Genomic DNA, 23,588 nt, shown 5'->3' with positions numbered 1-23,588 from the left:
CATCATTTTTTTGAGGGTCTGGAGGGGTGAGCAAAGAAGGCCTCACTGGAAAGCTGAGAATTGGGCAGGTCGTTTGCATGTGGTGTGCACTCCTGGCACATCAGATGGAATCCTGTTTTTTTTCTTTTTCTTTTTTTTTTTTTTTTCTGCTGGGATAGTGGTGCTTGATTAGACAGGGAGTGGGTCTATTTAAATTTTTAGGAGGTATCTTCTTACTTGATTTAGCTGACAACAAAACAGCTAACATTAGATTTCACACTGTTTTCTATTAAAAAGCAACCTTTGCTGATTACTTTGGAAGAAGCCCTGATTTGGGGGTAGCAGAGTAACTTTTAATTGGAGAAGCTGGGCAAGCAAGTCCATTTAGTTTCATTATTTTGCATTTTATAAAGTGAGCTAATGCTTGGACTCTGTTGCATTTTTTTTTCTTAATCAACCTTTGAATGTATTTATAAAATGAAATTCATGGTTGAAACTCAAAAGAGGGGAGATGTAACTGAGGTTTTGTGCTAAGGCTTATATTGTTACACATGTAAATAATGAAAATATTGTTATATATCACCAGATCTTTTTAATGAATTTGGTCATTGTGTTCCTTTGCAGCGCAAGTGTCTTGTGCTTCGTAAAAGTGCCCATTTGTTTCCTCCATTTCAATCCATCCCCCACCTCCCCTTCCAACCCAAAGGAAAGTGACAAAGTTCTGTCCCATCAGACTGGCTAATCCCAAACTAGGCCCATTTATAGTTTACAGTACCCTGTGGCTCTTGATCAGTTGTCCAAGCTGTGGTCATCTCATTCACCCAACCATCTTCTCCTGGCAATCTGTGTGATAAATCATTCAAGGTGTGTTTTAAAATAGTCACTTTGCTCTTGTTGCCCTACCTTTTTTTCTTAGTACTTAGCCAAGGACTGTATTTCTTTGTTCCAAAATAGAATTGTCCATTATGGATCTTAGAGATTCCCTCCGCTTCCCTGTAGTCTCCAGTGTTTGCTCATTACTATGCTCATAATCTGTTTTGTATGAATGGTTTTCAACATTCAGAGAAAATTGGTTCTAATATCAAATGCAGTATATATTATTGATAGTTTTATCGATAAGTGTAATATTTTAAATAATTTTAACAATTAAATTTGTTTTTTAAATTATATATTTGTAAAGTATTTATCCTGTTGGAAGCAACAATATATTGTTGTATTTATTCGTTTATTTTTGTAATAAATGATCAACCTCTTCAAGCTAAATCAAAAATGACACTTTTATATATCTATACAAAATGCATTTTAAGAGATGGGAATATTTGTACCAATTTGTATGTAAATAGAGCAAGATCCATCAATAACTTGTAGCTTTCAGGACTAAATTGAAGGAAGAAACCTTCTCTCCACATGGAGTTTAGTTTGCCCAAGTTCCAGGGTAATTAATCAACTCTAAAACGGATGCAACAAGTATTGGCACTGAATGCAGACTTGAAATTACTTATTTAGAAAGTGGATCTGCTTTTTCTTTTTTCAAGGGAGAAAGAAATTAAAGAATTTTCTTTTTGAATGAAATGCAGGTGGCTGACCCTGCCAATTAGAGCAGATTCTGTGTTCCAGTGATAACACCTAATACCTGACTGTGCTCAGAACTCTATGCTGGGAATAGGACTTGAAAGAGACTTGAGAGTTTGAGGTTGTTGGTGACCCAGGGGCAAGGCAATGTAGGAGAAAGAGTGGTGCCAGGTAAGAAGCAAAAGAAAACAAAAACAAAAACTCTTAAAATGACTGTGAGTGGAGAACCCCTTTCGCCTGTCCTGCTGCTGACAGCAGGAGCAATCACTACAGGTGTTGCTATTGTTCTTAGGAGTGAGGCATCTAAGAAGTGTGGGGGCTGCCTCTTGAGCCCTCCCAGTTCCGTAGGTTACTTGGTCATCTCAGTTCCTCGGGGCTGCTGGTCTCAGGGCCTGAAGGTCATCCCCATGACCTCCTGCTGCCGGAGCCCCACGGTAGGCTTGATCCTGATTTCAATAAGGAAATCGGAGGGCTCTGCTTTTACCTCCTGAACTTTCTAGTCTAGGAAAGGAAATAGCAAGGAGTCTGGAAGAGCTGGGGGTGGGGGCAGCGGAGATAGCAAGAGGGGTCCTTGTGTAATCAGATTCTTTGATTTTGTTAGCCTGGCTCATGGCCTATTAATTAGATTACTCTCTCTTTCATTCTTGATTTCACATCCGTGTTTGTTCCTGTATCCTAAAATGTGGGCGCGAGCTTGGCGAGCAGGAGCCTATGATGTCACTGCCGGCCAGCGGCGGCCGCCTGGCCTTCTGGTGGGCTGTGGGCTGCGTTCTTGATGAGTCCGGTCTTCCTCGAGGAAGAGTCGGCTCTGGAAGTGACCTCAGAGGGGTCTGGGAAGAGGGCAACAGGCATTATCCTCAGCACAATGTGTGTGTGTGTGTGTGCGCGCGCGCGCGCGCGTGTGCGTGAGTGCATGTGGGTGCACGCGAGGGGACAGGGAGGATGCAATTCGCAGACTGGACTGAGAAGCCCCAGGGACGCAGGGACATGGTCAGGTGTAGGGCCGGCCTGGGGTGAAACCCCGAGATCACTAGAGACGGGCGGGAGGGGCGGGGGCATTTGGGCGTCCAAAGCCGGCTTCTCTCGGGGAGGGAGGGCAGAGCCGGGCGAGGAAGTTGGGCGGTGGCGGTCGCCTTGGGGCGACCGGGTCCCTGCTCTGCCCGGCACGGCCGGGAGGCCCGACGGTGGCAGCTGCCGCGGGTCCCACAAGTTGTTTTCCTCGTGGCGACCATTCAGCAAAACGCACGATCCTTTCTCAAAGATTTAAATTTCGCGGATGAATTACCATACACCGGTTGCTTAGCAACTAAATTCAAGCAGGGCTAAGAATATGCAAGCTTTTTGTATTCTCATTAATAAAAATGCCACTCTGACACAGCAACCCGACTTTGGATCACTGCAACTTCTGTAAAAGCCGTAGGAGAATACAAACCGATCCTGCCATTTAATTACAGATCAAAATGGCTTGAAACGCGATGTTTTGTTCATCTATCTTCCTAAAAGCGATGTAAAAAATAACGGCTTTCAAGAGCAGTAGTAAATTTTCTTCTCCTTCTTCTTTTTTTTTTTTTTAATGGAGCTGTCTATCGGGATTACTGATAATTGTCAACTGAAACCTTTTTGAAGCACAGGTTGAAATATCCCTTTTCATCAACATTTCTGCTCATTCCCCCCAAACCCCCTCACCCTCTGATCCTGTTCTCCTTCTTCACCCAATAACTGTTGTTGTTGTTATTGTTGTTGTTGTTGTTGTTGTTATGGAAATGTCAAGGCCTTGGGAGCCCTAGGGTCTAAAAAGCAGTTAGGAGAGTAATGGACAAGCCCAGTGGCTGGAGAAATAGCAAAGGAAACTTCAGAAAGTTTCCTTGCAAGTTTGGGGCAGTTGCTGAAGGCCAAAGTAGCTCAAGTTCCAAGGATTTGGCCAGAACTCTTGAAGGGGAGGCTTTTGTGGGGAGTAAGGTAAGAAAACCCTGAGGCCCTCCGCTCCATATCTGCAGATTTTCCGTTCTGGAGTGGTGTCGCTTCTCTGCGGAAAATAGTCGCGGCCTCCCGCTCTGCCAACCCTGGAGTTCAGAGGGGCTGTGTTCACAGGGCCGGGCTGACCCTGCCTGTCTGAGAAATCTTTTTTTCCGGTTGCTCTGGAGCCCTCGAACTGTGGACAAAGTAAAGATGGAGCTCGACTCGTGACCCTTTGGGTCTTCAAAGAGTGGCCCAGCCCAGGGACCAGAGCCTGAGATTTATTTATGTGAGGGACTGACTTTGCGCCTCTTGTCCAAGGATGCTGCATGTGCCAGGTGATGCGCTGACTCAGAAAAAGCTTCCAGTCTGCACGCCTCTGCTCCTGTCCGAGTTGGGGTGGGGGTGGGGGTGCCGAAGGGGTCAAAACCGAATGGCCTCTTGTGCAGAAAGGTCGCATTGTGTGAGAGTGTACTGCAGTCTAAGCAGCTGGGACGGCAGCGCAGGGATAAGACGGGAGGCATCTGAAGGCTTTTGTGGAAGCTAAGGGCTGCCAGGCCCTGCACTGCCCTCGGCCCGCCATGGAATTCAAGGAATAGCCCTGGGCTCTGGGTTCAGGCTCAGCTTCCCGCCGGTGGGAAACTCTGTGCCACACCAAGGTAGGCTGCTTGTTCTCTGATCAGGGCTTGGACACTCCCCTTGCCCCGCTTCCCTGCCCGGGGACTGTGGGCCCCAGACCTGCAGGGCGATACTGAGACGCCCTGTGCGGGCTCTGGTGGCAAGGTCAGGCAGAGATGCCAACCCGCTGGTCTGTGCCCAATGCAAGGGCCAATGAGATCGCTGGCCGGTTTCTCTTCTAAAGCTGTAAAAACAGGCCGTCGTTAGCTTTAGAAAGATCCAGGGGCAAAAGTGAAACCCTACATTGATTCTGCTAACATTCCCAGAGAGCCAACCCCCAGTCCAACAACCTTTGTAAAGGGGAAACTTTAGAAATGACATGTCTCCGGGTCATCCTGGACACTTAGGAATAAGAAACCGCACAACTGACTCAGTTGAGTCCGGCATCTTTCTATTGAGTACAAAAATAATAACAATGGAATTGAAACAAGCCTTAAGTTGAAGTATTTGTTGTATTAGGCTGTGCTCCGAGTTCCTTTGCCAGCAAAACATGCACAGTAAACAGGAAACCATTTATTTACAAATACAATTGCCCTAGACAAGCCACATTCCATGTATGTAATTCATTAATAGAACTTTTCCTTTCTTCCTCCCCTTTGGAAAGCTCCAAAATAGCTGGAGCTTGGGGGAAGGGAAGGAGAGTGGTTATCCTACCTGTTTCTTGAAAAAGAAGCTAAACTACCTGGCCAGTTCCTGTCTGTGATATTCCACACTGTAAGCTAATCAAAATATATGCTGATAGTTTTGTTTTCTTTTTGACTCTTCAGAAAAGAAGTTTGTTGCTTGTGGTTGCTGACATCAGAGTTGCCCAGTAGAAAGGAGCTAGTAATGTGGCCCTAGTTGGTATGTGTGTGGTTTACATGTGAACAAAACTAAAATTTAGACAGCTGGAGCTGGCTGAGAATCTCTGAAAATTGTTATCTGTAAAACCTACTCTGTGGTCATAGTTTTTAAAATGCCTGTGGACAATGCCCGTTGGACTGCTTCCTTTCTGAGAAAAGTTATGCCTAGGGACCATGCTGGGGAGGACTAGGAGCCTTTATTTATAGCACCTGAGTCTGCTGTTTGAATTCAGGAAGTTTTCTCTAAGTGAGTCTTCCACCTCCTGTAAGTGGAGAGAGGAGTTTTGTTTGGGGAAGAGCTGTCCAGAGGAAGTGTGAATTTTCTGGGTGCCCCAGTGAGTTTTATTTAAACATGAAAAGCATGGAACATACCTGAATTTTGTCTGGAACTTTGTAAGTTCCCACTACTAGACATGGTTACAAAAGGACAAAAAGAATGATCACTGATGCTCATGTTTCATATTGTAGCTACCAAATAACGGGACAAACACTGAAAGAGAGGCACAAACTTTTTAAAATAAATTTTATTTTTTAAAAAAGGACAAGAGGTGTTTTGATGAAGAGCTTCCTGAGAGATCACACTGTAGTTCTGCCCTGGGGACTGCCTCTCAGCAGAAGGTAAGCCCATTTAATCGGCTGGAACAGTCAGTGCACACTGAAATAGAATAGATATTCATTTCAAAGCCTTTGTGTGTGTGTGTGTGTGCCAGTACTGAAATAAAAGGTGTCACAACCCACCACCCTCACTGCCTAGGTTCAGATAGGACAATGTCAAGGTGCAGTAAGGGCTAGGCAGGTTGGTTCCAAACTGCTACTCTAAGGATCACAGAGGGAGGGAGTCTATTTTGCATTTATATCTCCAAGGTTGAAAACTCCCCTGCAGAGTTAAAGATACATTCAAAAGGACTAATCAGAAAGTATAGTATCACCCAGAAACTAACAAAATGAAAATAAATGTCTTAGTAGCTTAGTCTTGAGGATCTTTGGGTTACAAAAGTGAAAAAGCCATCAGCAAACAAAATAGCACCCACAAAGTATATTTAATTTACATTTTTTAGAGGAGAAAACTTTCAAATATCAGGATTGCTCCAGCAAATCTGCTGTTTCTACTTTGTACACCATGAAGGTTTCTGCCAAGCAGGGCTTTGAAAATGTTTCAACCCTGAGAAAAAGGTCTTTAATTCTTCCAAAACCATTTAATATTTGTCCTGGATTTTGAAAAAGTTGTATTTCTTTATATGTTTATTTATGGAGCTGGGGATCAAACCCAGGGCCTTGCACATGCTAGGCAGGCACCCTACCACTGAGCTACACCTTCAGGCCTGTCCTGGGTGTTTTTGTAACAAGAGAAGGTGTTAGGCAGCCTTGAGTTCCCCCACAGACTCGGGGAGCGGAAGAGGGGATAAGCCAAGGACTGAGCACTCAGCTCCTAAAATGGGCTTTCTGCTGTTCAGTGAGGAGGGCCTAGCCTAGGTCAGCAGTATTTACCTAGGTACCTGATCCCACAGCTTTCCTCAGTGTATCAAAGAGAAGGCCTGCAGGTGAGGGGGTTGGACTTGAGGGGGGAGAGAGAGACCAAAAGACAGAGATCAGTTATTTCTCCCCCTTTGTTCCTAGGCCTTGAACTGGGGCTTCAAGGAGGGGAATAAAAGCCCCCCAGGGAATGAAGCCTCCACTTCCACTTGTATCACCCTGACACCCCCTGCTAGAAAACCCAAGTGCTAGAAGATTTGGGGCGAAATGGTAACTTGAGGCATCCCCATGTGAGTGCGTTACATAACACACAGAACCCTCTGCTGGGAGAGATGCACACACCTGATTGTCTCCAAATGACCATGTGCAGGCGGAGAGGTCTGGGAGGGACGCATGAAGACAAATCAAAGAAGAAGACTGTGAGGCCATGTATGATATGCACATGTAAGTTGGTGTGCATAGGAACAGTTACATTTCCACTTTCTGGTGGGTCAGAGCATCCTCCAGAGAGCCTGCCTGCCTAGAGTTTACCTTGGGTAAGAAAGAGACATCCTTAATACGGGGACTGGGTGGAAGCCACTGGACTCAAGAGCACTGGGACCTGGTGCCCTGTGGCCAGTACAAGCCAGGTTAGCATAAAGCTGTGTCATCCTCAACCAGCTCTTTCTATCAGAATGGTCAAATCCTGGCCCTGGGAGGGCAGTTTACTCCCTCCCGGGTTCGCCCAGCGATGCCCACCCCAATCACCTCTGCGGTGGCAAGAAGAGCTACTCATTCACCAGCATCAGGGTTGTGCTGGCCTGCCGCAGCCCGAGGTCACATTCAGAGAGCCGGTTCTTCCGGGGAAGGCTGGCCTCAAAGGCACAGGCGGTGCCGATGGTGTTTATCTACCCCAGGCATGAAGGACAGATGGGAAGCAAGGGAAGAGCCTTTTGGCAGGGGGGGATGTAGAAGGGGGGCAGTTGTTCAGGGCAGATCCCCTGCGTCGGGCCCTTTCCGCAGCGGGCTGGGAGGGAGGAACCGAGGGGCCGAGAGGGGGAGCAGTTGAAGGCGCACACGCTGACAAAGCTGTAACAAAGGCTTCGTGCAAAACTACCACCAAGGATCTCTGAAGATGGCACACCTTGTACACGCATCCCGGCCCCCAGGGTGTGAGACTGGCTGCCGGGCCTCTCGACCTGGGTCCCCCGCAGGTCCCCGCAGGTCTCCTCCGAGCTCGGGTGGGTGGCTGTGCCTGAGCCCTCAGGGCTTTGTCGATGGCCACCCCCACCCCCGCACCGCCCGGGTGGCTCAGTGAGGCGATGGCCTGGTTGGGCAGCTTGCCTCGCCCTTGGTTGGCCCCGGGAAAGTCGTCGCGGACTGCAATCTGGCCTGGAGATGCAGGCCTTCCTGCTGGGCGAGAGGAAGAGGGCTGGAGCAGCAGGGAGCTGGCGGGGTTGGCAGGGTATCTGCATCACCCCTGGCGCGCCAGCTAGGTGGGCACTGCCCAGCGGTTCAGCTTGCGCGCACTCTGTCCTGGACTCCCTCCCCAGGTTTCTGCTGCCCCGCTACCACACTCTCCACACCCCCACTGGATTCTGGCTGTGACCCTGAGCCCTTGCGCAGCCCAGGCGTTCAACTACGCGGTAGGAATTAGCGGGTAGAAAAGGGCCCTTTAGCACTGGGAGACCCTCAGGGTTTAAATCCTCGTGATTGGTGAATTGGCGAATAAAAGAAAAAGAAGGGGGGGAAAAACACCCTATAGGACCAGTAACTTGGCCCCACTCCCCCACTGGATTCTGAAGCTCCTCCTGCGGCTCACACACTCCCCTTGGTGCTGATGGAAGGCGATTGCTCCCGGGACCTGTGGGCCCAGGACTGGGGCTCAGCGGAGGACAGGTGAGCAGTAAGCAGCTCAGAGTCCAAATTCAGAATTAGAAGCAGGTGCAGGAATCCATCAGGCATAGGTGTTCCTCCCCCAGTGACAAAGTGGGTGGTGAGGAAGCAACTTTGGGAAGCAGTTGGATGTGAGTGTAAAATATGATCGGTAGCTGTTCCTCTACTTTACAGTGTCCCCTTGATTTAATTCAACCCAGTGGAAGGCCATAGGTATGGCTACAGGCCTCAGCTCACTTGTGGGCACCCACCCTCCAAGCTCTCTGAACTGCTGAGGGCCAAGGGTCAGACTTCTTCAAGCCCTCAGGCCGGGCCTCTAGACACCTCCCTGATGGTCCCTCACCTCCCGCTGGCCTGGGCTGGGCTGGGCCTCCCACCTCACAAATGACCCTGCCACCCCTGCTAGAAATTCCAGCTAGTCAGTCCGGCTTGGCGGACAGATTTGGGAAGCCATGAGTGACATGGTCTCCTACCCCTGGTTACATACAAGTGCAAATGAGATGCATTTTGGCTGATCACAGACCACTGTATTTTATGGAACTTACTGTGTTTGTGTCTTGTTAATTCAGGAAGAATAGCAGAAACCATTTTTTGAAGATTTTATGTGTGTGGTTTCCAAGTACGATTCCATACAAGGAGCTGGGTGAGAGTGGGAACAGGGAGATGTGCTGACATGAACAACATTATATAAACCCTCCTAAATGCAACTTTAAGCCACAAAGAAGAAAGGGAAAAGAGTGGAGTAGGTTATGGATGCTGACAGGAGACTGTGATGAAATTGGGTGGATTCTGGCTGGGAAGAGTTTAAAGCTGTAAAATTTCCTTTTAGGAAACAAACTCATTTGCATTTTCTTGGGTTGCTGAGGATAGATCAACCTCTTTCTCTCTGTTTACCTGACATCCTGAAAAATGTGTAAGGGCCACCCAGCAGGGGGTGACTGGGATGCTAAGGTGCACTAGGAGTGGACGGGCTTTCTGACACCATGGGGGCCCTATCTAGGAGCAGAGTTTTGCTCTCCTCTTTATATGTCGATTTTCAAATAAGTTGTAAGTGGAAGAAACCTGCCTCCAACTCCCCCCAGATTCCCGAGCCATGTGTCCCGAGAAAGCAGGTCTTCAGACCTGAGTGATATGGACCTTCTAAGGATATGCTAGCTCGTGGCAGGGTTTAAGGAACAGAACAACCTCTAGTATTCTGCAGTTTTCCTGGGCACTTTGGGATATCTCTGGTCTTTCTTTGAATACAGCCAGACTGGTCCACAGGGACAATATGCTTAGGGCCAGCTTCCCCCTCCATCCTTCCCCATCTAAGGGGATTTATTGCCTCAGGTTTGTCTACTCCTAATCCAGGGAAGAACAACCAACTAGTTTCATCCTGTTTCCAAGCCATTCCTCACCCCACCCCAGACTTAGTGGTGAGCAGGCCCTAAACTGGAGTTGTTGACAGGAAGTTCTTGCTGGAAGCTATGAGAACCCTGTCCCGGTCTCTTGCCTCCTTTTTTCTGAGATCCTCAGGTTCAACAGTAAATTTATTCTCAGGGTGCCCCTGGGTACTTAGGCACAGAAGGGAATTTACTGTTAACATGAAGCTTTCTGGTTAAGATCTGCTTTTAGGGTCAGCTGCTCATATATAGAAAGGATATTAGTTTTGCTTTCAGGGCTCAGAGTACACGTAGATTGCCAACAACCTGGATCAGGCCAAAGAGATTTGTTCCTTGGGAACCACTGAAGATCGAATACCCCGGTCCCATCTCATCCCAATGAGTTTTTGTGCCCATTGGAGTTTTCAAGGTAATCCCCTGCCATCCCATTACCTGCAGTGGATCTCTTCCTTCCCTGCATTATTTATACTGGCTGATCTTAGGTGTGGTATGCCCCAGTCAGAGCAATGAACTCTAAGTAGACATGAAGAGAAGGCTGTGTGTATCACATCAAGGGGAAGGGGCCATCCTATCTTCTCAAACTGTCAAAACTTTTATGGCTTCTGAGCTGTGGACTGTGTTCATCTCAAGCAGCTCAGGTTTCTGCCAGGCAGCCTGGGCATTTCCATACCAGCCTGGCAAATATATCAAACCCAGATGTGTACAATTGCTATGAAGGTCCACCCAGGAGCTGAGGTACTGGGCAGATGTCCTGAGCAAGATGGTATTGAGGTACAGTGCCCCAAACACGTCCAGTGTCCTGGAAGAGGTGACCTACATCAAGATGATTTGCTGGCCCCTCCAACTGCCCGGTGTTTAGCCTGCCTGCTTCTGGGTGGCAGAGGAGCTCCTACAAGATTCCCCCTTTTTTCTTGTTGTGAACTCCACCAGCAGTCTCCTCCTCCCCTCGAGGAGCTGAGCATGGACTTCCATTTGGGATAACAAGAGATTGTCCACAAAGAGCAAAACGCAGTAGCAAATCCTCTTTATTAATAAACAAACCCAGCCACACAGTCACCTTTAAATTGATAAACTATTCTCAATAACCTTTTCTTTTTCAGTCACTTGGCTTACGACACAACAAAGCCATTTCAACACACCAGCAAAAAAGAAAAATAAAAAGGTAGACCACATTTCTTATTTCTGTCTTGCTCTTTTTGCATTCAACATCCTTCACTTCCTTACCTCCCAGCATTCCCTATGGCCATTACCCCATCTGAAGAGTTAAAACATTTATTCTTTACAATCTTCTAGGGTTTTCAGCAATAACGGACTAATTGGACAGAGAACACACACACACCCTACCCCAGGTTCACATCCAAACCAAGTATATTGTAACTACCATCATGAATTACACTTTGCATAACCTGAAAGGGCCAGAAAGGAAGACATCATTATTTACCAAACTTTACTGGGAGAAATAAATTGAACATCGTCCATGGATACCTACTGGCAAACTTGAAACGTGTAATCTCTGGTCTTCTTACTTTTTTTTTTTTTCTTTTTGTGAGGAAAGAGTGATGTAAAAATCTTAGGTAGCAGAATTTTAAAACAGCTTGATTACCTTGACTCGGTTTGGAGTCTTCAATTCCAATCATTAGTAATAAAGTCATTTATAGTCATAATTGGTATTTAATTGCTTGATCTGATTAGTGCTTTATTAGTGACCCGATTTAGTTTCCCAGGGAAGTACAGGTGGTCCAGAATGGGCAAAGGGAGCCAGCCATTTGTAGGCAACTTTTTCCAGAAGGCAAAGTGCTTTTTGTTGTATTTGCAGGCATGTGTCTCACACATTTCCTGCTTTCTGTAAACTATCTAAGAATAAATATTATAGATCTGGGTTTTAATTTTTCCAGATGAGATCACAAAGTACCTAGGAGATGTGTATGCGTGCTTATATAGAACGTAGGACACAGGCTGCTGTTCACACTAAGACCCGCCCGAAAAGAAACTCAATGAGAAAAGGAAAAGGAACTGAACAGCTAGGAGAATCAAGCATCTGAGCAAGTTCCCTTTATGCCTTCGCAGGAAGAGGGTCAGAGGCGGCGAGCGAAAAGTTTCCTGGGTTTTGGAATAGAGGTGCCGGAGCCTAGCCAGTCCTTTCCCCCTGCGCAGGCTGCCCGGATTTGGGGACTTCGCAACCTCTCTTCTTCCCTCGTCACCCCTGCCCCCATTTCTTTGCTTGGGGGTCTTAGTCTCAACCTGGTTTCCCCCTTTCAGAGACCGGGTGAAGGACTCCCTTTGCCAGGGTTCCCTGCGCCCGCTGCCTTGGCTCGCTCTCTCCAACTCCCTCGGCCGCTCCCCCGCGCGCTGGACTCACCCTGCGCGATCCTTCCACTCCACACACAGACAGGAAACCGGTCTCATTCGGGGCAACATTTGAAACCACATTTTATCAACACCATCAAAGCCCACAGCGCACACTTAGGGTTCTGAGCTCTGGAGCCGGCTCCAAGCAGAAAACCGGCTATGGGGGAAGGGCACCAGCGGGGAGAAATCCTGCCTCCAACCGCGATTTCAGCTTTCTTATGGAAATGAACGCGACGGCCCGGTCACCCCGAGCCGGGATCCCCGTCACCAGCCCTTTTTCTGCCAACCTTTTCCTGGATCAACCCCACCCCCACCCCTACCCCCGGGTTCTCGCGGTGGCGGGACCCACGCGGACGAGCTCGCTGCGCGCCCCGGCCATAGCGCGCGAGGGGGATCCCGGGCCCGTGGGCTCCAGTCTGCGGGTCCGGCCGGAGTTCCACATTAAATATTCATAGGAATCGCTACTTTCTTAAAGGAGAACCTACCGCGCGGAAAAGTTCACAGCCAAGGGGACTTCACAAAGGAAGAGCTCCGTTTCTGCTTGTTCTCAAGTGGGGAGACGCATCCGTTCTGCTGCGCACTGCCCGCTCAGGCTGACAGTAAGAAGAGGACCAGGGGAATGGGATCACCTACTCCTACCACCAGGCCACTTTTCCTGGAAGGTGTGGGAGAAGAAGTGAACTTGGTGGCAGAGAGAAAAGTTCGCTCCCTGATCACTCGTTAAGTAATTACTTAAAATGAGCGGTCGCATAGGACGTTCCAGGGTCCCCCAAAGGCCTTTTTCATAAAAGGGAGACTGTTTGACTTCACCCGGCCTCCACCGGCATGGGAGATGAGAAAGTTTTTGCCCTGTGTTGTTGAGAACACAAGCACGCACTGGGCTTAGGAAATCTTACACTGAACAGCAATTTCATTGGAGCGGTTCAAACAGCCATAACAAAACCTGCACCTGCCCCCATTCTCTTAAAAAGAGAGCGCTCGCTGGGCTGTGGTTGGGAGCTGGGGCGGTAAGTCAGCGCGGAGAAAGGGGTTGTGGTGCGCGCGTCGCGGAAGCGCCTGTCTACCCCCCATTTCTCCACTCTGCACGTCCCAGGCTTGCTGCGGCCGCGGCCAGGCTGCCCAGCTCCTCCGGGAGCGAGGCCCGGGCCCAGGAGCGAGCTGAAGTGGGAAGGAGAAGGAGAAGGCGAAAGTTCTTATCCCTTTGGAGGGCTTCAGTAGTGCCAGGCCCTCCAGGGAGCTCGCTCCCGCCCGGGGCCCGGCTGATCCGTGACGGGACCACGCGTGGTGCCAGGCGACGCCGGCGCCTTGTGCCCGGCCCTGCGCGCACTCACACTCAAACAGACTCAACCCTCACACCCCACGGTTCTTTTTTGTTCCGGGCCAGAAGCACTTTCACAGGTGGTTAGACAGTCTTGAGCGCCATCTAACGGAAGCAGCAAAAAGTTGACACTGGGTGGAGGTTAGGGGTGTCCCGGCTGGGCATAAAGAATTCTTTCCCCATTCCCGCGCCCCCCCGCCCCCCCACTCCCGGACCTCGACACCTCTCCTCTTACTAGCACTACCATACACAGACACACATACACGCATTTGGGAACCCCGGATCCCCCGGACGACGTCCACCTTCCCAGGACCCCAGGGGCAGCCCCCAGCCAGTGCGCCATGGGACTGTCCTCTGGCCAATCTGCTTTTGCCTCCCTTAGGCGCCCAGAAGGGGAAGGATCCTCTTGAACCGGCCTTGATAGGGCCCTGATGTCGTTCACGCTCTTTCTTTTTCCTTTTGTCCTGTGGTGGAAAGTTCTGAGAAGCCACAGGCAGGTGCACCTGTTTTTCTAAAGGCATAGCAATGGAGGGGTCTGCAGAGAGGAGAGGAAGGAGGAAAACCAAGATCATGGCAAGGAGGAAGGAGGGAGGACGGAAGGAAGGGAGGGAGATCCACTCACAGAGATCTGGTCCAGCAGTGGGCCCTGGAGAGCTGAAATCTTATCTCCTGGGAGGGCGGGATTCTGATGAGCTGCCCTAGAAATTAAGAGCAGTGGCGTGGGGGAGGCCTGGCAAGCTATGGTGTCTCAGGCGGAACCCCTGGATAGAATGGATCAAGAGAGGAGTCAGCCACCTGGAGAGTTCCAGCCCGTGTAAGGAGGCCCAGATTGGCCATGCACTCCAGTCAGGTGTGGGGGTCTTGGTGGAGTATGGAGAGTTAGCAAAAGGGCTACTGTCCTTGATTAGGAGAGAAACCACAAAGAAAAGGGAGGAGAGTGCCAGTCAGGTTCAAATCAGCCTCTGCTTCAAGGCCACAGCTGCCCTGTGTTTGGGGTTTAGTAATTGGGGGACCTCTTTTCATGCCTTTAAGCCAAGGACCACAGGTAGAATGGCCTGGGGGCAGCCCCAAGACACCAGGTTGGTTGGCCCTGGTGATGCAACCAGAGGGTGCTGGGCTGGGCTCTGCATTCCAGGAGAAAGCTGTGCATCCCACCGAACCAGGCCCAGCGTTGTCCTGTGACTCTACAGAGGAGACTAGACCACCTGCCCCTCCTCCTTCACAGATGGCTGAGAATGGAATGTGACGTCATAAATACATTTTCTGGTGGTAAAATATGTGTAACACAAAATTTGTCCTTTTTACTCTTTTTATATTTCTTTATCAATGTATATTTCAGTGTGCTCACACTGTTGGCAAACATCACCACTCTCCATCTCCAAAACTTTTCATCCTGTAAATCTGAAACTTTATACCATTCAATAATAATTCTCATTTCTCCCTCCTTCTCCCAGCCTCTAGCAACCACCATACTACCTTCTGTTTCTATGAATTTGACTTCATTTTAATGAAACCATGCAACATCCATCTTTAGTAACTGTCTTATTTTACCTAACTAATGTCCTCAAGCTTCATCCATGTCGTAGCATGTATCACAATTTCCTTCCTTTTCAAGGATGAGTAATATTCCATTATAGGTCTACAACACATTTGTGACTATTGTAAGAAGTGCTGGTATGAACATGGGTATGCAGATATCTTTTCAAGTTCTTATTTTTGGTCCCTTTAGGTATATACCCAGAAGTGGAACTGCTGGATCTTATGGCAAATCTATTTTAAAATACTTGAGGAACCTCCATACAGTTTTCCATAGCAGCCACACCATTTAAGCAGTGCACAAGTGTTCTAATTCCCCCATCCTCTGAAACTTGTTATTTTCTGTTTGGTTTAGATAATAGCCATCCTAACTGGTATGAAGTAGTATCTTATTACACTTTTAAAACATTTTTTAAAGTGAAAATATACAAATGTCATCATGAAATGACACTAACCAGGCAAATTAGCCTTAAGTTTGAACAGAGTGGAAAATCTTGATAATTATAGAAAATCTCTGACCTTTCACTTTTGTTTCCAGGTCTAGAAACAGGAAGAAGAGAGATGACTGAGACAGAGAGGCACACAGAATTAACTGGGGGGGGGGGCACAAATACCAGAGATGAAACCCAGGGGTGCTTAGCCACTGAGCCACATCCCTAGCCCTTTTTATTTATTTATTTTTAAATTTTGAGACAGGATCTGACTAAATTGCTTTCGGCCTCGCTAAGTTGCTGAGGCCGGCTTCGAACTTGTGACCCTCCTGCCTCAGCCTCCCAAGCCACTGGGATTACAGGCAGGTATTACTGCTCTGGCAGAATTAATATTTTTTGATGATCATGTTTTGGTCCCTTGTTCTAATCAGAAGCTGGAAAATTGTGCAGGTATATATTATTAGCAGTTCCTATTTCTTTCTTTGTTTTTGGAAGAACAAAGATTCATCCTCTCTTAAGAGGATAGACTGAACATATATATATATGTGTGTGTGTGTGTGTGTGTGTGTATGTGTGTTTTATGTATATAGATGTATATATAGAATACTTGTCTTCTTTCTGGATTCTTTGATGGATTCAAATTGCAATTGAAAGAGATGCCAGTGCCCAAGACACTGTCCACTTGGGTGACAGGTGGAAATCTTTGAAGTCCTTTTTCCCAGGAAAGGGCTGAGCATTAACAACTCTGAAGGTGGGCAGGCCGTCATACCCCCTGGATCCCCTGGTCTGGGAGTCTTCTCAGGTGCCCAGTGCCCTCTGCCTCCTCCCACAGCTGCACATGCCATAACCTCCTGCCGACCTTATTTAGCATTTATGTGTAGTGCATCTACAAAGTGCCCTGTTCTCCTTTTATTTTTCCGTTTTTATGCTGGTCATTCTCTTTCACAACCCGAGGAGACAGGTTAGTGTTTTTATTTCCCACATGTTAAGTGGAAGTATCAAGAGCGGGCACAAACTAAGAAATGGAAATGGCTGTGGTGACGGGTGGAGGCCGAGGCTCCCAGCCTGAGCTGCGACTTGGCCCACTGAACCACACGGTGCCTTTCATCTGACCGGATGGTTGGCACCGGACAGAGACCAGAGAGACCGGAGCAGCAAGCCTTGGCAGGGATGTCCACCTTCCTTCTGCCACCAGGCCAGCTTCGCCACTCGCTGAACCGAGAAAACTCTGTGGTGTTTTTGCTCTCTGGGGCTCAGGGGCCGTGGAGGAAGAGGGTTGGGAACACCCTTTGGTCCGGGGGTTGTGGAGGCAGCTCCCAGCACCTTGGCTCTGAGCGTGTGTCTGGCCCTCCCCTTTAATTGCTGTGTCTGCTCCCTAGAGAGAAGGGATGTGTTCCCATCAGGAGCTCTGCAACTTAAGACAAAAGAAAAAACTGTGATCGTGGGCGTGCACGCATACACACACACACACACACACACACACACACACACACACACACACACACCATCATTTCCTCTTCCCTGGTTTAAGCTATTTCCAGGAGAAAGAGAACCTTCTGGGGGCACTGGGACCTGGAGACCTTCAGCATTCGGGAAGCGCTCCTGAGTACTTGGATCCAAGCCATTTGTTTCCAGAGAGAGGCACGTTGGGTAGGAGCTTGCTTTTCCCATTTGCAATGGCTTATTAAGTATAAGCATCTCTCTTCTCTCTGTTTACTGAGTGATTAGGTCTCCCTCCAACTGACCCTGCCAGGGGAGATAGCCAAAGTGGATCCTTAACACACAGTTACCCTGCAAAATGTCCTTGCCATAAACCCTGGGACCACAGACGGGGCTCTGTGTGGCTCCTTTTGGTTCCTGGTTTCCCAGTCAGCAGCGAGGGCTCCACAGACAGGGGCTGTGCACTAATGCCACCCATGTGCACATGGCTCTCTTCCAGTCACACTGCAGGAAGGGATGCGTCCTCTGCACAAGGCCCAGTTGCTGTCACTGGCCCTTCTCTAAGCAGTACAATCACCAGTCCTGCTGATGACTGCTCTTTCTGTCCTTGTTGGACAAGATAAAGGTGTGTGGGGGGTGGTGGGGAAGACAAGACTCCTTCACCCACCAAGATGCAGACACGAAAACTCCGAGAACTAGTAAGCAGTAAAGATTAACCAGACGCTGGCTGATCAGTAGCTGGTTGCCTGGCTCAGTTGGCTGGTTGCTAGTAGATGGGCTTGGTAAGAAGCTTGACCTGCTGTCATGGCGAAGCCAGCCTCCATCAGGCAGATCCCAAAGGTCCGAGTGGAGGCAAAATCATGCAATTTACCCAAATTTCAGAGGCTGAATTCAGTTGTGGGGTTGGGCTGGAAACCAGGAGGGATTATTTCCAACTTTGTGGATTCTTTTTCCTCACTGCCAGTGTCTTTACTATGATACAGGGAAAGCTTCAGATATTCCACTGATATTGTTAGATAAATACTGTCCTACTTGCCCATACCACAATATGAGCTGCAATGAAGTAATTAAATCAAACTATTTCCGACCTCTTACGTATTTTCAATGGAAGTTCAATGATCTTATTCTGCATCCTGCTCTTGTGATAAGTCTGCACCCTTGCAATTCTGCAGTTAGAATTCGTGTGTGGCTGTTATTTGTATTGAATGAATCTAATAGTATTTTACACTTGGTGGAATACAGGGCGGAGGCAGATCCTATATATAGGCGTTGACATCTTGCCTAAGGGTTGGGATAATTTAATCTGCTAGTCATCCCCTCCTTACCATCTCCTGGTGAAAATAAAGCTCTCAGATGAACTTACTGAGTCAGGGAGCTGAGGGTGGCTGGCCAAGGTAGACTGGAGTGGATCTCCAAATTCTGTGTCCTGAGAGTTGTGTGTAATGCACTCACCACACACAGCCCACATAACACCCACAACACACATTCCACAAACAGCACCAAATATTCTCACCTAACATGTAGCACACGCGTGGCACACATCCAACATAAGCACACACTTATTCCACGCAGAGCACCAACGACACACACAACATGTAGAACAGCACTCACACAACAGCACACAACAACACACATGCAATGTGCACAGCACCTATAAACACACACACGTATAGACCGGGGTGGGAGACAGCGAGGAGAGGTGCCTCTGTCTCAGTCCCACTGGGGCTCTGACCACAGCTCCTTCTTCTTGTGGGGTCTAGGATTCTTGGGGGGCCTAGAATAAGACGGCTGCTAGTCCTCGGAGATGAAACGTGGTTACCTCGGGTGACGGCACATGAGAAAGGCCGGAAGCCAGCATTCTTCTGTTTCTTGCACTTAATTCCTTATGTATTCTCTCTTTATTTTCTATTTCTGATCTTTTGGGAGAGTGGGATCTATTCAGCTAGGCTAAGAGGAATCACCAGCCCCAACTTTTTTCCCCATTTGAACCAGTACCTTTGAAAATAGCTAACTGATCAGCTGCTTGTCATGGCAAAGGGGCCCTGAGGGCAGAGGACACTGGGTGGCAGAGGGCTGGCTGCAGCAGTCTCCTTCCTGGTCCAGAGGGGCCCCACCCACTGAGAGGTACAGGGGTAAATGACAGGACAAGCGTCCTTTCACTCCAGGATCTCTTGGGGAACAAGTTAAGTAGCTTAATGGAGAATTCCAAACCCTGCATTTACATTAAAACAACCACAGGTCGATTATACAATAGAATACAAAAATCATCGTACCACTGAGAAGCAGAAAACAGGACTTCCAACTCTCCATGTGGCTGCAGAGGATGGCTTCCGGCCAGCACCTGCCCCTTCTCCTCCCAGCACATGAGATTTCTTCTGACATGAGTGATATTTCAGTGGAAAATTCTGGGAATGCTACCTTATAGTTTATTCCCCCCTTTGTGTGGTTCAGATCTACGTTTCAGGACATTATATTTTCAGATTCATCCTTTCTCCATCCGCCTCCGTTCCCCCACCACACAGACAGATTTGGGCCACCTGTTCTCCCCACAACCAGGAGGGTGGAAAGATGCCTCGTGCCAGACTCTCCTTCATTCACGTAGTCACATGCCCTCTCCAACACTGTGGGAGGAGAAGACCCTCCTTGGGCTCCTCCTCCAGGTTCTCTGCTTGGACAGAATGCACTTGTACAAAAATCAACTTGGCTGAGGGGAACCTGAGTGGAGACTGTGAGAAACCTGGGATTCTGGGAGCTGCTGCTGAGGGGGCCCCATACATCTATATTTATTGCTCTTTGGAGGCTTGCCCTCTGTCCAACATGCTGCTATAGGTGGTGACATTTATAGTTACTACTGGGGACTGCTTCCCCAGAAATGTTCGTATAAGTTGACTCTTGTTATTTTCAGGCGGTGCCACCAAATTTATTCTAATTTACTTGCCTCTTTGTACCAAGGAATGAAGGCCAGAGCACAGAAAAGAGAGAAAACCTTCTCTACTCTGCTTTCCTGGTTTCTCCTTTAAAGGGACTGTGTGTATTCCTGGTCCCGTTCTTTGGAAGCTCCCGGGTCTGTATTTCCCCAAGAATGCCTGTGAACACCACAACACCTCTTCTCTCTGGGCCACGGGCTGGAGTCAGGATTTATCTCCTCTGAGCAGGAGTGGATTGGATGGAATTCCACTAGATAAACCAATACAAGACTGCCCTTTCCCCCGAGGCAGGGATTCTGAAATTAGACTCAGTTTATCACTTAAATGCGCTAAAGAGTCAATGAGGCAAAGATAGTGTATCAAAAACAACTTATTACATTAATAGGGTGGAAATATCGTTGCTTATGGACTTTGGATTCTTAGAGAATAAGGGACAGCCAGTTTACTTCACATACAACCTTCTTTGACTCAGATTTTTCTCTTCTTATATAAAGTGATTATAGAGAGATTACACACACACACACACACACACACACACAAACTGGTTTCTCAACTGGTGGCTTTGACTTGCTGCAGACATAGCCTGGGACATAATCATAAAACCAATGCATTTGCCGGAATTTAGTAATACATACTTTTGGTTAAAGTTTTAAACTGCGGTGACTTGTTCTGACGGTTGAAGTGGAGGGTCCCACATTGTCACTTGAGCTGGTGCCCCGTCAACACATCCTAAGGAAATTCCCTTTCTTAGTCCCTTGGCCTGGCTTGACCTCCACCTTAAGTGTCACATGTCACACCAGGGACATCTATCACTAACGATTCTCATCGTTCCCTCCACCCTACTGCCTCTCATAGTTGTTCTTCTTATCTTTCTTCTTTGGGAATGGGGGAAGAAGGAGAAGGGGAATCCATACTTATAAGCAAAATAATGAAGCAAGCTGATATTTTGCTTATTATCTCATTGGCAGGGTTATTGACTCACTAAAAGATTATTAGAGCAGATAAAATCTACTCTAAGGAAGGGCTCTCTGAGTAATATAAACAGTGTGTCATAGTAAAGGTTTGTTCCTTCATTTTCCAAGTTTCAACTGAGTTTATTAAAGTTTCAGGTACTGGCTTGGCTGCATTCGTTCAATTTTTTTTTGGCTGGAAAGGAGTCCTGGATATTTTTACCTGTCCCTGCCTTCCTTCAGCCCCACTCTTGTCTCTCCAGCGAGTACACACTGGGACGAAATATGGTTTGTGACACTGAACGCCTGAAACATTGGAAATCTGAATTCAGAAACACATCCATATTCGAAGTGCTTTAGGAGTTAGGCACACACCTTCCCACAGGATTCTTTTCTCCTCTCAAATTTTAATGTAACTCTCTTCCTCTGGAAAAGGATCAAGAAGAAATATCACAGAACAAGGCAGACGCTTGGCCAAGAGTGTGAGGATATGAACGGAAGACAGCGGGAAATGGCAGGGAGTAGTAAGAAGGATGTTCGCTATCGGAATATAAGAGTCAGCTCCAGGTAATTCTGCACCAGAGAGGTCGGCCGGGGACAGGTGTTCCCCCCTGAGTCTACAGAAAGAGGGGTGAGAGCTTGGCTTCTTTGTGGAAAGCAGGTCTTTCCTGGGGAGAACTGCAGAAACCACCCGTAAGTGGATTAAAGGGAACCACTGGAGAAAGGCCCTATTTTCTGATCTGTTCAGGGTGAGCCTCCCCACCCCACACATGCCCAGGGTCACCAGAGGGGCGGAACTGCCCTGGTGTTCAATTCGCCAGCAGCACAGCTCTGCAGCAGCAATCCCCTCCCCAGGCTGGAGGTGCCTTGTTCTTAGAGCTTTTTTGAAACAGTTTAAGACCTCGAATTAGCTTTGGGCAATAGAAGCTGCACACTGACAGTGTTTCCCTTCTTCTTCTTCAAATTGGGCATGAACACACATTGGTCTATCATTAGACAGGGCTGAACCCGGCAGGTCTTCCCACTGTGGGAGCCTTGTGCACAATACACTATCCCACACGGAGGATCTGGCAAAAGAGAGTCAGAAAGATTACACAGCAGCTTTGGACTCTGTCCAGCTTACCATTCTCAGCCCATTTCTCTTCTTGAAGCAGCTGGGAGACTCTAACAAATGCAATTCTCTACTCTCAGTACAGAGGAGAGCAGGGACATTTTTCCAGGACCCTCCCATAGACAGTGGTGTGTTTGATGTCAGAAACTCAGCATGTCATGTTTTAAGGTGGCAAACATTCAGGAATAAATATCATTATGGTTGCGACTGCCAGGAGGATGTGGAGGGCAGGAATAAAGGTGATGTCTGCAGATCTCCTTTATGGGCAGGAAGTCAGCCTGCATAGTCGACCTCCATGTACCTCCAGGTTCTAGATTTGTGGATTTAATCAACTGAAGGTGAAAAATAGTCAGGGAAAAAAAAATGTGTCTATACCAAACATATCCAAAATTTTTTTTCTCTTGGCATTATTTTTTAATCATATAATAACTACCATATAGCAACTTTTACATTGTAGCATTTGCATTGTATTAGGTATTATAAATAATCTAGGCTAGGGTTGTGGCTCAGTGGTAGAATGCTCACCTAGCATGCATGAGGCACTAGGTTCAATCCTCAGCACCACATAAAAATAAAATAAAGATATTGTGTCCACCTAAAACTAAAAAATAAATAAATAAATAATCTAAACATGATCTTAAATATGCAGGAGGATGTGTGGGAGTTATATGCAAAGTCTACACCATTTTCTATAAGGAATTTGAGCATCCACAGATTTGGGCATCCTTGGGGCATCTTGGAACCCATCTCCCATGGATATGGAGGGATGGCTGTACTTGGGTTAGTAGGAAGTCTGTTTTCTAGAGAGATCCCTTCTCAGAATGGCTAAACTTGCCCATAGCTAAGGGGTAGAACTAGGAAAGTTCAGGAAATGGGAAGAGGTGGAAAGAGAACATTTTCTGCAACTCTCTCTTCCCTACATGACTCCCCAGTGATCCATGTCAAATTGCCACAGCTGATACGGAATTGCTCTTACCTGTAGGAACTGATCAGAATAGAGACCAGGCTCATCAGGTTACTAATGACACCAACCTTGCATGGTTTTTAGAGAGAGGACTGTGGAAGGGGTGGCAGGAAGTACGACTCCACTGGATGGAATGGGTTTAGAATGCGGAAATACTTTAGAATATTGTGAAAAGCAAAGCACACTGATTTGCAGATCAGAAGGAAATTGGTTGAGGAAAAGCACAAAGTAATGCCAGAGGATGGAAACACCCAAGAGTAGAGGAGTAGGGTGAGAACTTGAGGAATTCATACTCCTAGACTTTGAACCTGCCTGTGCAGTAGGATGGCTCTCACCCTGCTTCCTAAGGTGACAGGGCTGACATGGTGCCCATTACTCTCCAAGCACCTGCTAACGCCTGTGCATCAATTTAAGAAAAGCCTCTTTCAGCCTCAGTCCCACTCAGGAGGTATCTTGGAGCCCGATGTTCTGAGGAAACCAGCACATATCCCCAGTTTCCATGTGCCCAACATCATAGCTAGCGAGGATAATGGCAGGAGACACAAGATCAGCCAAATTAGCCCAACTCACCACCCACTAAGAAAACCCACGGAGGGTTTGGTCTTAAGCTTTCAAGGACTCTTCTCTGACTCAGAAGGGCTAATGGGTCGCCTATAACCCAGTGGCTCTGGAGGCTGAGGCAGGAGGAGGGAGAGTTCAAAGTCAGTCTCAGCAAAGGCAAGGCATTAACAACTCAATGAGACCTAGTCTCTAAATAAAATACACAATAGGGCTCAGCAGTTGAGTGCCCCTGAGTTCATCCCTA

At 47.8% G+C, this 23,588-nt stretch overlaps 1 long non-coding RNA gene across 2 annotated transcripts in view; it reads right to left on the bottom strand.

The window, feature by feature from the left end:
* LOC120884835 (uncharacterized) overlaps positions 1-13,411 on the bottom strand; it is a 74,223-nt gene extending 60,812 nt beyond the window's left edge. The window contains exon 1 of one of the 2 annotated variants that reach the window (XR_013428793.1): positions 12,592-13,411. This is a non-coding gene — a long non-coding RNA (uncharacterized LOC120884835). Of the gene's footprint in view, positions 1-12,116; positions 12,410-12,591 lie in introns of those variants that run through there. The other variant, XR_013428796.1, reaches the window with a different exon arrangement.
* Positions 13,412-23,588: the final 10,177 nt, after the last annotated feature.

This window comes from Ictidomys tridecemlineatus, chromosome 12, assembly GCF_052094955.1.
Source record: "Ictidomys tridecemlineatus isolate mIctTri1 chromosome 12, mIctTri1.hap1, whole genome shotgun sequence".
In the NCBI taxonomy this organism is placed as follows: Eukaryota; Metazoa; Chordata; class Mammalia; order Rodentia; family Sciuridae; genus Ictidomys; species Ictidomys tridecemlineatus.
This window is presented reverse-complemented; position numbering and strand designations above follow the sequence as displayed.